Source organism: Corvus moneduloides, chromosome 2, assembly GCF_009650955.1.
Source record: "Corvus moneduloides isolate bCorMon1 chromosome 2, bCorMon1.pri, whole genome shotgun sequence".
Classification (NCBI taxonomy): domain Eukaryota; kingdom Metazoa; phylum Chordata; class Aves; order Passeriformes; family Corvidae; genus Corvus; species Corvus moneduloides.
In genome coordinates this window covers 23,484,156-23,500,784 of record NC_045477.1, presented here as the reverse complement: position 1 = coordinate 23,500,784, position 16,629 = coordinate 23,484,156, and positions in this window count along the sequence as shown.

Genomic DNA, 16,629 nt, shown 5'->3' with positions numbered 1-16,629 from the left:
AGCTATCACCACCGTGGTACCCTAGTGGGGAAAGCAGAGAGACTGCCACACCCATGAACAGAAAAAACAGTATTTGAAGCCCGAGTACAGAGAAGCTAGAAACAAACCAGGGAGTAGTCCCACTTTATTCACAGAGGCTCTTTCAGATGCTGAAGGTTTGCTGCCCTGCTGCCTTGTGCTGCTGCCCAGCTTCTCGTTCCCATGGAGGGAAGAGAGAGCTGGAGAAAGGAAATGGCATGGCAAGCAGGGTGAAAGAGGTGTGTGCTGCAGCAAGAGAAAGACGACATGAGGAGCTCCAGGAGAGGTCTTTCCAGGCAGGCTGGGCTACAGGGGTGGCTCTTCCCATGCCAGGATAAGGTTCAGCAAAAGGACAGAGGGGAGGTCGCTACAGGATTGCCCAGGGAGCATGTGGCCAGGAGGAGGTGGAGGAGAAGGAGGAGGAGAAGGTCAGGCAAGGTGAGTGGGAGCCAAACAAGGGAGGCTTTACAAATAAAGCACTTCATATCGGAGCCTGGAATCAGTGCTGAGCCAAGGGATTTTTCTGAGGGAAAGGGGGGATGTTCTCCAGAGAGGAAAAAATACGAAGTCTGGATTTGCGCAACCCAGGAGGCAGGGCAGGTCTCTGTACTAGTTCAACTGAGCAGGGCTAAGGAGTGAGCCAGTGTCCCGTATGCAAAAGCTTTCACAGACAAGATCAGGCAAACCTGGAGAGTAAAAGTTCTCAGGTGAGAAGTATGGAAAGCAAAACGGAATTCAAAGTTGAAACAGCTGGAAAAGAAGGGGGAATTTCTCTCCCTCCTAAAAAAAAAAAAAAAAGTAGAAAAACGTGAATCTGCAGAATAAGAGCAACACCAAGCCAAACCAGAGTTCTCATAGCAGCCATCTCTCCACAGAGATTCCTTCCTCGTCTCTGCTACCATATGCAGAGTGTGATGGCCAGTGGCCCCACAGTGCCACAGCCCAAGTCTGGAAGCCATGACCCATGATAGTTACTTTAATTCCTTCCCTTTGAACCTGTAAATATAGGTCAGGATTTTAAGTTAGTTACAAAGGCCTCCCTGTCAGCAAGGGCCACAGGTTCATACAGGAAGGTGGGGCACCTTCCCACCCCACTTCACTGCTGATCGGCGATGCCTCACTCTCCCTTCAGCTTGAGAACGGATGTGGCGAGCCAGCCTTGTGTGTGAACGAACACAGCACGGGTAATGACTTTACAGTTCTTCACAGTTCTCTCCGTTCTCACAGAAAAGGTGTCAGTGACACCAGAAGCACTCAGAGAGCTGGGGAATAAACTTTGGCCATTAGGTCTAAGTATTTCTTCCCCTTCCACTGAGAGCTGGGGGCCGTGGCTGAGGCATCGCACAGGCTATTTCTGGGCACCCATCTTTCCCCTCCCTGCTGCATTTCGTTCATTGTGTTTGAGCTCTTTCCTATCTGTGGCCTTTAAATCTCCACCAATCTGCCAGGCGCCACTCAGCACAGAAGAGGGGGGGGAGGCAGACTCAGAGAGGGAGAGATCTGAACCCCTAAAAATAGCCCTGCCGAGTACGTCTGTTTTCCTGACACAGACGGTTCATTGTTAGACTCTGACACGCCAGCTCACCCTCCCTCCCCACCCCTCAGCATACTCTCTTTCCTCTCCTGCCCCTCTCCAGCCCAGTTTCCTGTCTACTCCCATCTCTGTGGCCAAAGCTGGAGTGTATTGTGAAGCCAAAGGCTGGTGTGGAGTCTTTTGTTTCTCTGAATACATTTTGGACCACAGACTATGGGGTTGGTCCTTGTCACAGGGCACCTACCACTCTTGGTTCCTAATTTCACCCATTCCCAGCCACATGAGCCCTGCCTCCTCAGCTCTCACCTCCCTTTTTGCCTTCCATAGGACCTTCTTGACCTACATCCTGCCATACCTTGTCCTGTATGTCTCTGCCCCGTGCAACTGTTTTGTCAGCTACTTTGCAGGTGCCAGCACCTCGGGTACAAACAAACGGGGCACCCCACACATGCTACCAAGTCTCCTTGCTGCTGGCTGCCTGTCCATGACATGACAGTGTAACACGGATACAACAGCCCTTTGCCCAGAAGCTTCCAGTTATGAGCCTGCACGACGATGTGATAGCAGCCACGTTGTAGAAGGCAGCCAGAAGAGAGCAAATGGAGCACCCCTTCTACCAGAGAAGTACCCTTCTCCCGCTTTGCAGCTTGGGGCATAGGGCCAGAGGACTAGATGTGGTCACTGACATATTGAGAGCAGACTGTTCTCCCAGTCCCAAGCAGACCCACCTATTCCACCTGCCTGGTTGTTGTCCCAGGTGCAGCGAAGTCTGAGGTACATAAGACATGGCACTTAGGGACAAGGCTTAGTGGTGGATTTGGCAGTGCTGGGTTAACAGTTGGACTCAAAGATCTCAAAGGTCTTTTCCAACCTAAATTATTCTAAGTAGGCTGATATAACATGATATTCAGTACTGACCATACGGAGCACAACTACAAAACATGCAACTGTTTTTAAGCAGATTGCCTTCTCTCACTGTTCACAGCCCTTTCAGAGATGTCTCGCATACAGGAAACAGGATGAGGAACATATCTCCATTCCCTTATTCAGAGCATAAACTTGTTTGAACCATGACATCTGCCTAATTCTGTGTTTGTCCAGCATCTAGCACAGAGGATCTCTAATTCTTGACTGGGGACTCCAACTGTTCATTATTTAAACAACATAAAGACCATTTTAGAAAGGCTTTATGTGTAAAACTCTATTGATGGCTCAGTAATATATGATAGTATTGTAAAACAAACATTCAGAGAAAGAAAATCTATCGGACAAGCCACACAGCTAGCAAAAGCTTCCTTCATCTCAGAGGCATGGTCTGAACCTCCTCCTGGCATCTTACCAGTGGGATGACCCATTTGGTGAGGCAGGAAGACCACAAACCTTCCCCGATGGAGACATTCCAAAGTCACACAGGCCTTTTTGAGAGCATCCTGCCAGCAATTTTTTGGATAACTTCGAAGAGACAGCTGGCAACTTTATGCTGAATACAAGCAAGGTAGTGTGTCACAGAGGTGATTTCTTCAACACATTGCCTCACTGTAAATAACAACAATAAGGATTCCCACCAAACCAGGAAATGGTTTTGCCTGCTTTTTTCCACCTGATCAGCTAACCAAAGAGGCCCACAGAAATTAAGCAACTTTCTTAAAACTACATTGTGGCTGCATAGCGCAGCAAAAAGCCCCATCAACTACACCTATGAACACAGGGAATGTCTTAACCATAAGCCCATTTCTTCTCATGTCTTACCAGCCTGTGAATACAAGTGATAATCAGAATTCTCAAGCACAGACAGGTTCTCTAGGAGCTGAGAAAACTCAGTTGGGGAAGATCTATCTACCCCTTGCTTTGTCACTATGTGGCAGCTTTACTACCACAGCCTGAGAGATAGAAGGAGAGTTTCAAGTACCAATCTCTTCCTCCACATTTGCAACCTGCTGGTTTTGTTGCAGTTTCCACTGCCCTTTAGCCTAAAAAACACTGTTCTAAGAGTAATGAAAAATCTGTTGAGCCGGAGGCCTGTAATACAAAAAAAAAAAGAAACTGCTTAGTCTCTCATATTCTCCGTTCTGCCAAACAACAGCATTGGTAGCACTCTGTAAAAGACCCCACATGTGTAATTTCTGATTAGCCCAGCTCACCACCACTCAGAGGACACTGACACCAGCACCCACTTCGCTGCCTGTATTTCCACTTCCAAATGTGCCTCTCTTATCATCCGTTCTGCTAATCATGTTGCCATGGGAGAAGGAAGTTGTAGGTTAACCTAACTGCATAAAAACAGCAGCCTTGCATTATTTTAATGGTGATTCAAGGTTAAGGGCTAAGAATCAATCTCTATTATAAGGACTAACCTGGAAGGGAGAAAAGAAGTGGGTTTAGGGGTTCACGCCAGCAATCATCCATTTTGGTCACTTTCTGTAGAAGATAAGGGCTGTTTCATAATAATCTTTTTTTGTTGGAAATAAAACCCCCAACAAATAGCTCAGGGGATGCTTACTATTTTAGAGATAAAAGCTAGCCTGTTACATGCTATTTTTAAAAGTCACTTAAAACCTGACTTCTTTTATTCTGAGGTCTTCTCTTGATCACTTGCATGAATCATCTTTTGTATGAGAGACTTATCTTGTTTTAGCACAAGCTTTCAACTAAGATCCCTTTCATTGTGCCTGAACATCCAGCACAAGGATGAGTTCCTATGAAGAATCACCAGCTATGATGCTGGTCTTCAGCTAGCACAGTCTGCTGCTTCACACCTTCTCTCGTTCTCTGACAGGTCAAAGGATGATTTGGTGGCAGGAAAAGGGGAAGAGAGGAAATACAAGTTTGCAAAAGCCACATGTCCTCTCTGTAAACACCTCTAACAAGAGGGCTGGCAGCTGTGAGGGGTAGAGAGTGCTGGCAGCTGTGTCAGGCAAGGCCAGGTGTTCCTGCAAGTGGCAGGCTCTGGCACATTTGTTGCTTTTTATTTCTGCTCGTTGAGCTAAATCCCTGTAGGAAATGCACTGGTGGGTCTGCACAAATGATCTCCTATTGTCTTCTCTGCAAGGCTGATCATATCCCCTCTTCCTTCTAGGCTTTTTCTTCCTGCCTCACGCCGCATCTCTCTTCATGGTCAGGCATGCCCCTAGGTGAAGTGGAAAAACAACTTGCCTTTCTACTGTACTCTCAAATGCTGAAGGTACTGAGCAGGAAAATCAGCTCTGTGGGGAAATTCCTTCTGCCTGAGATTTGAGTGTCCCCTTGCTCAGGATGTGTAAAATTAAAGCTCTCCATATCGTCCCTCAGGAAAAGCCACGTTTCTCCTTTAACATTTCCTTACCTGTGCCCTGGCTGTTCTAGTGGGCTGTGTTTTCTATGGGGATATGCCCAGTTACAGAGGATGTTTTTAAGCTTATTTAGCACACTTGTTTTCTCTTTTCCTCTGCTTTCAGAAATGTCAACAGCTCTGCAGTGCTGTCAGCAAAATTATTTAGTTTGAATCCTACTGAGTCTCAACACCTCCAGGCAAAGGTGGCACAAAGTTATCTTCTTTCCATCATAGGTCAAAAGGGCTTGGCTTGCCTTCATTCTGGCACCTCATTCTCTAAATCTGTAGTTCACATTATTTCCTGACTCATGCTGAAGTTATACTGGGTGTAAATTATAGCAGAAAGTACTCAAAAGACTTCAGGCTGGAACCAGTTATATTCTCTCAGTGCTTTGCAATTACTTACTCAGCTTAACAGGCTGCTTTCAACTTTTATGGCTAGTGTAGCATTGTTGTAGCTGGCCAACAGGACTGGGACATCTAGAGAGCCCTCTCCTGTGTAACTGAGGTGCCTACAGCAGAACTGGTGTCTTTGCTGTAGACTAGCAGAGCGGGTTTGTCATCTTTAGAGTAAGCTTTGGCAAAGAAGCCTGGCTCCCTAATGCTGCCCTGCTATATTTAGACCCTCTTCTGGTGTGCCCACCCAGTGCTGTTCCCCTTGTTTGTTTCCTCCCAAACAATGAGACCTGAAAGAATTGCTTGGAAAGGGGCCAATGCTCTTGCAAATGAAACTGTCAGGCAGCCAAGCTTTGCAAGGGCCCCTTGTAACATACTGTACTGGGAAATGGGAAGCGATTGTGCCTCTTCACTTCAACATCCACCATGGGCTTTTTCCCCATGCTAAGAGCTCTGTGGTGTGGCCCTGCCCTAGGGACTGTCTTTGAAGAGGTGTCAGAAGACACGGGGGGAATGCCAAGAGGCAAAAAATCAGGATGGCAAGGAGCAATGTAAGATCTGCTCTGTGTTCTCCCTCACCCCTAATCCTGTATTCCTGCCAGAGTGCATTTTACCAGCAGGTTGTTCCTGGAAAGCTTTTGCTATCTCTACCCTGATTGTAGTAGAGGCTGTTCATGTACATATAGGGTTACAGGTGTGGCCAGATGCCCTTCTCCCTCACCCCATTGCTCTTTTCAGTGCTCTTGTGGTGTTTGGCCACCGTTCTCTGCAATGGCAGCACTGTAAGGGGAGAGAAAAAGCAGCCCCAGCCCTACTGGTGTGCAGAGCAAGAACCACATTAAGATTACTTTTGCTTGTTTTAAACAAATGGAGCCAAATTAAAAAACAAAGAGGGGGAGAAAACAAACAAACAAACAAGCAAGCAAGCAAACAAAAAAGCCATACATAGAGAAGAGAGAATGAGAAGAGGTTTCTTTTAAGACTGAAAGGTCTGCCTGATCCACAGCAGCCTAAATCATGAGAGCCTGGAAATCACAGATTTGCATCCAAAATGGATTTGTTCTATTACCTTAAGTTCCAAATTTGCTGCTTCTTCTGGCCCTCTGAGCCTAAATATCTCTAGCCAGAAAAGGACATGTGTAACCCTGAGGGAGCTTCCAGGAACATCCTTCCACTGGATCAGGTTTGGGTTTTCCTTGAGACCCACAAGGACTAGAGAGGTTTTTTTGAGGGGGAGGGGCGGGGGGTGGGGGGTAAATAGATATGTAAAAAAATAGACACCAACATTTCTTACGGGTGGGTAAGAAAGGTGCTGAGTACCAGAATGACAGAAAAATTTAGGGAAAGAGAAAGATCACGTAGGAAAGTATCTGCCCAAACCACACAGACATCTGCTAGTCCTGCCTGAGAAGAGGGGTATAAACGTCTTGTGAGGAGGAGGGCAGGAGTGCATGTGACCCCAGTGCCATGCTCACACTCCACTGATCACCCCATACACAGTTCTCTGGCAAATTTAAGAGATGCTGGGACAAATCCTATGGTTTAAGTTATAGTTATATAGCATCTTTTTGTAACAATACCAAGTATTTCCAACTTGAAAATGGAACCAACTTTTTAAAACAGCTTAGGAGAATGCATGCTGTCAGGAAGAATGCAGCTGGGGCAAAAGTAAGTAGATAATGATATTTTGACACCATGGGCACACAACACTGACTCATGGGCTTTATAGGACGGCAGTCTCAGGAAGAAACTGTAGATGAATGGAGGGTACAGGGAACAACTCAAGTGCTACAACTCAAATTTCACACGTAAATCAGTGAAAGGGAGAAATTAATGCAGCAAGGAGAGGCTGTATTTCAGACTGACCCCTAGCAGGCAGAGTCTATAGGATATGGCAAGCAAGACCCTACATTGTTGCACTTCAACATATCACAGAAGACAATTTGAGTAACTCAAAGGTCCCTAATAAAACTGAGTCAATTTGGAATGGCCTTTGTCATAGGAGATCAGGGAGTTATTAGAAAACCCAATATGTGTTGGGTTTTCTGGGTTGTAATATTATTGTCACACACAGCAACTGTCTTAAAATCCCAGCTCCTGGTGTCAGGGGGTTTCTTGTAGGACTCTCAGATTTCAGTATAAACCACTACCAAAAAAGCTACAGCCATCATTAGTGTACAGAGAAATTTTAAAGATGGAAACCCTAAAAACTTAGAAAATTTTGGATGTCAAGCTGAGAAACAAAGGCCTGTCTCTATAGCAGCTCCTGATGAGTGCACACAGGCTGGACAAGAAATCTGTGATCTCAGTTTGTGTTGCAGTAGAGAAGGAGGTTATTTCATACTTGCTGTTTATTGCAGAACACATATCCACTGTGCTCAGTAACTAAAGATCATTTATGGAGCCTTAACAGTCAACAGGAAATTATATTTGCATTTTGCCAAATCCCTTTATCATTATGCCATTTTGAAAAGAGCTGTTCATCTATTTCAGTGGTTGCTTAGGAGACGTGAGAGGGATTGGTCTGCAGCCATATCCTTTTCTGACTCTCCAAGACAGTGCTGCAGCCTCTTACCTATAAGAAAGCTACAGGGCAACTGCTTAAATGGCCAAGGAGATTTTACCCTTGGGATCCTTTTGTGACCTGTTGTGGCAGCATAGTGGAAGAAGTCCTGAGCTCCAGCTGAACATAAAACAGAAAAGGTTGCCAGCAGGGAGAATCAGGAGAAGAAGGTGGATTAATGACATCCTGAGAAGCTCAGGGAGGGCAGTGAAATGGCTGCTGAGGTGGTACTAATTGTTTGAGGAACATACAACAAAAACCTGCATTTGGTCATCGCAGAACGGGTCCTGTTCTGAGAGGAGCCTCTTGCTGAAACTTCTGTTTAAATGTAAAATGAGTAGGAGCAATGGGAGGACTGCTAGGGGTGCAATCATAGCTGGTTTGGGGTTTTTTTAATTGTGTTTTTAGCTTTTAAGTTAAATGGACCTTCGTTTTGGAAAATGAAGCTGAGAAATCAATGGGAAGTTTTGACACAGTGTAGTAAAGGCCTAATCTCACACCAGCAAAGTGAGGTAAGTCACCAGTGAAAAGACTAGAAAAAGTTTGCAGAAGTCCAAGATCTCCTTTCCCTACAATTTGCAGCCTTTTCTGGAAGTTCTGGGAGGTTTTCCTAAATTTATTCATTATTTATTATCCTTTTGATTCAATAACTACTGCTCTTACAGCACTACAAAGTCCATAGCAAGTTGGAAAACCAAGGAAGTCTAGATTTTTTTCTTTGGTCTCACTGTGAGGCTGGAAAGGCTGAGATCTATTAGCTCTAAAACCTTGTGAGACATGAACCAAAAAGAAACAATTCAATTCACACTTACAGATACTATGTCCTTACCTTGCTAAATCAGTTTTATCAGCTTCTCTGTCCTGCACAACTACTGGGTAGCTCCACTATCAAATAAAAAGTAGAATTAAAATGCTGTCTTTCTGCATCTTAATCGAATTCCAATTCTTATCCAAAAATAGCTTGACACAAATCAAAATTTTAAAAAATATATCATGTAAATAAGCAAAACCATTTGCTATTTTCTAACATAAGTAAATGCAAATTATGGATTTGAATAAATGTGAGCAATTAGATTGTTCTATTTACATGTGCAGAGAGCCCAGTCTAGCAAAAAGTTACTAAATTTAGAGGAAAGGCTATATTTAGTTTCAAATCAGGATGTTTTAATTACCAGCTAACAGGAAGCAACCTTTTTAGTTCAGTTTTGTTTTGTTTTCTGGTAATTTTTATGGAGTTTTAGAAATAACTATAAATATGAAGCATAATTAAAATAGATTACACCAATCATCCTTTTTTTGCTATCTGATATTTTTAAAGCACACCGTCTCAAACAGACATAATCATATATCAGCCATGTGGAAACTACAAATGCAAAAGATACCCCAGTTTGTGCCAACTTACAATTGTCTCCCTTTTAAACTCTCTAGGCTCCCCACAAATGAGTTGGAGCTGGATCATCTCTTTTCAGTCTAGCCTTTGCAATAAGTAACATAATTTCTCATGTGTTTGCTGGTTTTGCTCATTCTTTATGGCCAGAGAAGAAGTAGATAGCAGTGGAGACCCCCAACACTCAGTGTGTGCTTAGCAGCCTCCAAAAAAAGAAAAAAAATTACAAACCATCCCTTTTTCTGTTCACTCTAGGCTAACACTAGCTCCTGCTTATTACAGGCATGTGAAACCACAGCCACTCAGTACCTGAGGGTTATAAACACTTTTTGAACTCACTGTGAAGTGCCACTGCGCCTGAGTACAGCTCTTGCATCAGGGATAGTTATTTCCAGAAGACCTTGGAGTCTCTGTCACCTCTATCAGTCCTCCTGCTCTGCCCTTTCCGGGTACAATGTTTCCCATACTTCAGCTTTTCATGCCGTCCTTGGGTTCCCAGGGCCCGTTTGGAGCCTGCAGAACAATAGCAATTGCTGGAAATATGGAATGAGAGAAAAGAAAACATCTTGGTAAAACACTCACACACTGGGAGTAGGATATAAAAATAAGATGTGACAGCTCAGCTCTAGGGCCCCAGGATCTATAGGGTGTGGATAAAAACGGCTTCTATTTTTCTTCTAGAGTCTTACCTCTTGTTGTGCTTCTGAAAATGCCAATAAGGAGACAGATCCTCTTTGTCATCTCTCCTAGGGAGTACCTTCCTCCTGTGCCAATACCATCATACCTTCTATTACTGAAAACCATTCTGGATCCTTCTCCCTCCTTTTATTTGGCTCCTAATCTCAGTGAATAGTTTTGCAGTGAATTGTTTATTCAGCAAATCTCACTTCTTTTTCTACTTTTGGAGTAACCCAGAGAAGATTGAAATTTCCTCAGGTTCTTTATTATGTTATGCTGTCTGGCAGGTTTTCTGCAGTTTCTTCCTCTCATCCATGGATTGGCCATGAACTTTGACTAGTTATGTTTTCAGGCCCTTGGGCCAGCTGTGACGAGTGAGACTGCATGGCCTGAGAAAAATCAAGAACACAGTCACATGCCAATGTTTGATTGCAAAAAGATCATCATTATTACTTTCAGATGCTGTTAACTTTTACACCTGTATCTTCCACTTAAGGAGGATGCTGAAGGGCAAAAAATTTAAGTATAAGACTGCGTGCCATCGAAGGGGAATAACTTTTTCCTTATATTCAGAACAGTATGTAGCCTCAGATATAAAATTCAGAGAGAGAAATGACGACTGAGAAATTATATTGTCAAGCTGCCAAAAGCTGTTTCATTTCATTGCTATCCTGGGGCACCCTGGTGGTCTCCATGTCCCCATCCCTGCCCCTGATAATTTGTTGTTTGGTTGCTGGAGGCAACTCTTTAGGCAAGTGGAGCAGGTAGTGATAACAGGGATAAACCCAAAATGCTCCTTCTTTTAAATACCGTGTGGGTGTGGGTTGCCATAGTAAGGAAATCCCATGAAAGGATGTCCCAATGTTGGTGTAGTGGGAAGGAGGGCCCTTTGAAGGGACATACTGGTCTTGGCTGGCCTCTGCTGTGCTGTGCTGGCTGCACCTTGCTCTAATGAGGGCTTTGGTGCAAAGAGCAGGCTTGCTGCATGCTCCCATCATCCCTGAGCTCCTTCATCTACCTTCCCAGCAAGGGAAGGAGAGGCAGGGGCTTGGAGAGGAATAGCAGCATGGTTTCTTTGAACAGTCACTGTGCAAGAGTCAGAGCACTTTGTGGAAAAAGAAGAAAACAAGGGAGCTCCACCCTTTTACCACAGAAACGTCTCAACCACATCCCAAACCTCGGCTAGCTAGAGATTCCTTCCTCACATTGAGAAACGGAAAGGAAGCCAGGAGAAGTGGGATGTACAGGGACCCAGAGATATTTTTAAACGTGCTGGAGGTCTGATTGCATAGTTTTGGCCTGGTTTTGTTGGCACAAGGCCCTTTCTTTACTGGTTTGGATAGAGCATGCTTACTGAGGAGGCCCTCCTCATGAGTCAAGATGAAATTTTCAGGCTGGAGAGACAGCTTTGGGGACGAGTAACCAGACCCAGCAGCTTTCCTAACTGTGCTTGTTCTGCAGCCTGCTTTGTTAAGGAGACCCTCCTCTCGGACCTGCTGCTCCATGTAATTAAGCAGGACTGCCAAAGAGGACCTGCTGTGGGTCTTGACACAAGATTTTCAGATGAGGACTTCAGGCCAAGACAGCCTTTCCTTCCCACACAGCTCTTTGGCTGTCCTACAGCCAGAGCCTCCATTCCCTGTGTGGGAGGCAGGCAGCCACCATGCCATGTTGGACAGACCCTCTGTCCTTACAGAGCTGTGCCTCGGGGCCTCTTACCAGCTTGCCAGCCACAAAAGAGGACCACAGGACAAGGGAATTGAGGAGGAACTAATTAGGGACGTGAGCCATGACTCAACTTTGTCCACTGAGTGTATGTGGAGAATGGGCAGGGAAAGAACTGTGGCTGTACTCAGGGAGGGAACTTGGGTTCCTTACACCTTTGAGAGGTGTAAGACACCACTGCTAAATGAGAAGGTCGAAACCAGATGATGAAATCCTCTTGATTAGGCTGTGGAGGGAGGCTCTGCACCCAGTATTCTTGATCACTCTTCATCCAGTGGGAGATGATGATGAGGAACGGGAGGCAGGAGAGGCCCAGACACTTCCCCACACATGGCTGATCTCAGCCCATGTCATGCTGTGGTGATGCTGTATGTTGTGGTGATGTGGGACATCCTGTGACACAACTTGTGACAAAGCCAAGAAAGTTTAAAAGTGCTAAAGAAGAAAAGCTTTGCTGTGTTTATTTTTGGTAGAAACAAGAAGGATGCTGGTGAGGCTAAAAAGAGTCCAAGCCATGTCCTTTCAGAAGCCTACACCTAACAAACTGTATTTTCCAACACATGGTAAAGGCAAGATCTCATCCTTTACGTAACAGATTTCATGGAGAAAGCGTTCAGTTAGATGGGAATTTCTTCACCTCCTGCTGAGAAACAACCCTGTCTGGGTGGTAAAAGAGCTGTCATTTAAACCTGAAGGTAACAACAAGAAGTACACATCTGAGAAATCAAACTTGTGGTAGGTAGGAGTTTAAACCTGTCCAGAGTAACAGTGCCACACAGGCCTTTCCTGAGGAAGGAAACACAGGACTCGTCATTAACACACTTCATTAGGGGCTTCAGTGTGCAGCTCATCTGCAAGGGAGCACCTCCATCACTTCCAAATTAAGCTACTTGAAGGAATAAGCTACTCTTGTGGGTCTTGTTGCATGCAGAGGAATCCTTGATCCAAATGCTGATCACAATTTTTGTGCTTCATGTACGAATGCTGCCAGAGCCATAATCCTAAGCTAAGGGCTCCTCAGTTTTTCTTACTGATTCTGGTTTTAAAGCAAGTAAAACTTGCCAAGAGGGAACAAAGGAATAATATAGCCTCACTTTCTGGTAAGTTAACTTTTCCCCCTATGGACCTATATTAATTTTGTCCTTTCATTAATGGTGCGAGCAGGTAGATTTGATTTTTGAACAAAATCACAGTTAGTAGCTGTTAGTAACACCTCATCCTGCCTCTCTCGGCAAAATACGCCTTTCGAAATCCCTGTGTCTGCAGTAACTAAAGCCCCTTAATTCAATCATTTGTCAACCATTTTCCTCTGAAATAAAATTAAAGTCTGCTCTGACGCAGTTGCTGCAGCAGGAGCAGCATGTAGGGCCTTCCATCACTTGACACCGGAGGCACTTGTGGGGGACACAGTTTGACATCTAGTGGCAACGTGCGGTATAATCCCAGAGCTGATACAGGGAGCACAAGGGTCACAGTCCGGCATCCAAGATGAGGGAGCATCATCCCCCCTTCATCCCAGTATATGTTTGTGTGCTGCCTGTACAGCCACACATCAGTGTTATGTGTCTTCATATCCTGCACTGCCTTTTGACTAAGGCAGAAAAACAGCTAAGAGGTAGACCCAGGTCACATTTCATCCAGAAAAGAAACATCTTTTAAGATTTGTGTTTTGATCTCTTTGCTTATGATCCCTTAGTTGGTTCATTGTGCAATAGCAGGAGGGTCTTAACACAAGTAAAGCATCAGAGGATGTGCAAATAGTTAATTCTGAAGTCTGGCAGGAGGAGGAGTTTAAATAAATTTGGGATATTTCAGCTTCAGGTTTGATTGGTGCCATTAATGATTGCAACCAGGAGAGTCTTGTGAAGCTGCTCTGCTGCTAGGAACTAAATAATGAATGCACTGCTAGAACCGTCTTTATTAAAAGAAAATGCAGGGAAGAGCAAAATGTTTCAGGTGATTTGAGCAGCAGCCCAAAGTAACACTTCTGGAGGGTTACCAAACGTTTAAATGTTTTTTATTTTTTTACTTCTCTACATTTTCTACAATCAGAATGGGAAAGTATCACTATCCCTTCAGAAACATGATTTTAGCCCAACCTATACCCAAAATCTGACGGGGAAATTGCCTGCTGTCAAAAGTTTAGCCAGTTTCTTAGCTTGGACTGCAAGGGTGAGCAGCTCCTTTGAACTTGCAAGATCTGCTTCTTCCCACTGAAAGCAACCTGTGCAGATAGAAAGTGGCCAGGCAGTTTCTCAGTCTGCCTGGAAACATTAGATTAAGATGTATACAGGGATTAGTAACAATTTACAAGAGATTAATTTGGCCCGCTGTGTACAGCTGCTGAAACAAAAAGAATAAATGTTAATTAGAAAATATTTTAAGAGTTCTGAAGAATTTTCTTTTCTTGTCTCTTCTCTTCCTGTAACTGCAGTCAAGTGCTCCTCAGGGCAGGAATTATCTCTATCTGTCAGGAGGGTGCCACAAACATTCGTGGCACGAGACAAACAGGATAGTGTTTCTTCTAGAAACAGGTACAACTACAGAAAGAGGAGAAAATCTAGCAATAACAGGAGCTTGGCCAGTGGCGTCTCTAGTGTTTTCTTGTTGGTGCTGATCTTGAAAGAAAATTTCGTGGTTGATATGCTTATGCATGTGTAATGTGTTAGAGGTTTAAAGGAAGACTATCGAACAAGAACAGTGAAAGATTATTCATAATCAAGACATTACTCTCAACATGAAAGTATATAGAGTTCTTTTGAAGGGAGGGGGTGAAAAACAGGGGGGAAAGGCCATTACTTCATAAAAGACCTTGTAGCCCTCTCCTACACATCTCATCTTTGCAATCAGCCTGTGTAGCTGCATGTCCACCTCCAGGCCTGGGAACAGCCAGTGAAATCCCCGTTGAGGACTAGTGCACAGGAATACAAACACAGAAAAACTCTAGAATTTTTAAGCATTCTTTAGAAAGTGTATGAATCTATGTTAACTCACTATAAGTACTCTTAACAAGTTTCCATGAATACATTTTTTTTTTAAAATAACACATGAGTATTTTGGAGAGTGGCAACTCAGATGAACACAGAAAAGTCTGTATAGGAGAAAGTTGAAAAGATAATGGCCGTGTCTTTGGTCTCACAACACAAATAACAACTAAATCTTCTTATCTTGTTGGTATCATCTTGATAATAATAGTGATAACCAGTGCTGTTCTTCCTAATGATAGTGATAACCAGTGCTGTTCTTGCTTTGTATGGTATTGTCCCCTTAAACATCAGTTGCATTTTGCTGTGACTGTACATTATGTTAAAACAAAATGACAGGGAAAGTCTTCAGTGAAATTTATAAAATACTGGTGGGAATGGATGCTGCTGTCCCCTAGGTAAGAACTGTTCCGGTCTTGATCTTCAAAATAGAAGGATGAAGAAACAGGATTTTTGTCCCTATTTGTGGGAGTTCTTCCTTCCCTTTTCTCCTCCCATCCTGTCTCCTCTAACGGTTCTGCAGTCCTTTCATCTGGGAAGGTGAAATCTTGAGTACTCAGGTGAGTGCTGGCTTCTGCTGTACGGAGAGGGGATCCTGGTCCTGGTGTTTTACACCACAAATCTCTGAGCCTTAAGGGCATGCTGTATTCCCTGCACAATGTCAGCTCTCTCTTCTCTTGTTCCTCAGCACCTTGCTCTCTGTGCTCCCGTTCCTGCACCTTAAAACAAACATCAGTTCATTTGCTAGGGAGAAATGGCTGAAAGAAGACACATGCTTCAGTGTATTGGCTGATGCCCTTTTGCAGACACAACAGAGCAGGGACTACTGCAATCTGTCTCTGGGTACTGTTCCTATTTATCAGGAATGACTCTCCAGCTTAAAGCCTCCTGTTACTGCCTCAGTCCCTCTGAGCCCACAGAGGCCATGCAAGGCACAGAGCCAGGGAGACAGGGGACACAGCAGCCTGTGACCACTACCCACTGTGCTTACAGCAACCAGCAGGAGCCCCAGCATCGCCACAACTTAAACAAAAAACAAAGAGCCCGGATAGACCTGCCTGTGTATTCCTGGGCAACAGTTTCCTTCACAACCCAGCTGTCACTTATTCTTTGCAGCAGTGCAGCTCAGAGGCAGAGCCCATGCAGAGGTACTGGAGGAGCAGAGCACTCTGCACTCTGGCAGGTGCCCTCCTTACACAATGCACTTGCAGAGCAAGTGCCATTCTTGTGCCAGCTGGGACCTGTGCCCACCACGTGCCTGGCCATCCTTCCCCTGGGGTACCATCCTGCGTCCTCTTTAAAGAACTAAACTGCAACAGCTCCAGGGCTGGAGCTCAAAATGTTTTTCCTGACAGATTTTCAAAGGAGATGTCAGGGGAGGATTCTTCTCCCCCAGCTGCGCAATGCCTACGTCAGACCTTAACATCTACAATATCTCTCTTTATGATCAGCCACAACGAACAGGCACTTGAAGGGCATGGTTCATCTCTTTTTGCTGACTATAAAGGAGGTCCACAATGATGAGCCTAGATGCAGACGTCTGCATTCAATCAAGGGAGGGAGATGCATTCTGTCCCAGTGCCCAAAATTTTTGGAAGCTCTAAACATTTAACCCCATTGCTTAACATTCAGAAATTATTCTGCATTTTTTAGGCTGAAAGCATTTCTCTCTTTTTTCTGGCAAGCTCATTCTTTCCCTTCTTGCACGCTTTATAAAAAAGGAATATCTTGGCATCATCTCAGACTAAAATGGTGGATGCTAGTTAATTGTCTAACAAAACTGATTGATTAATTTTTTATCCATCTATTTATAAAACTCTCTTAACGCTATGAAGTGCTATAGAAATGCCATGTTGTTTGTCAATAATTAATGAAGTAACATCTGGTGGGCACAAAGATGGATCACTGTCCCACAAATTAAGGTACACTGTGTTAACTTGAACTCTATTTTTAGGTGAGTGCAGCTCATTACAAGCCTTCACAGAACAGTTTTGCCTAAAGAATGGTCCTTACAGCTTTTATTGTTCATCTTGC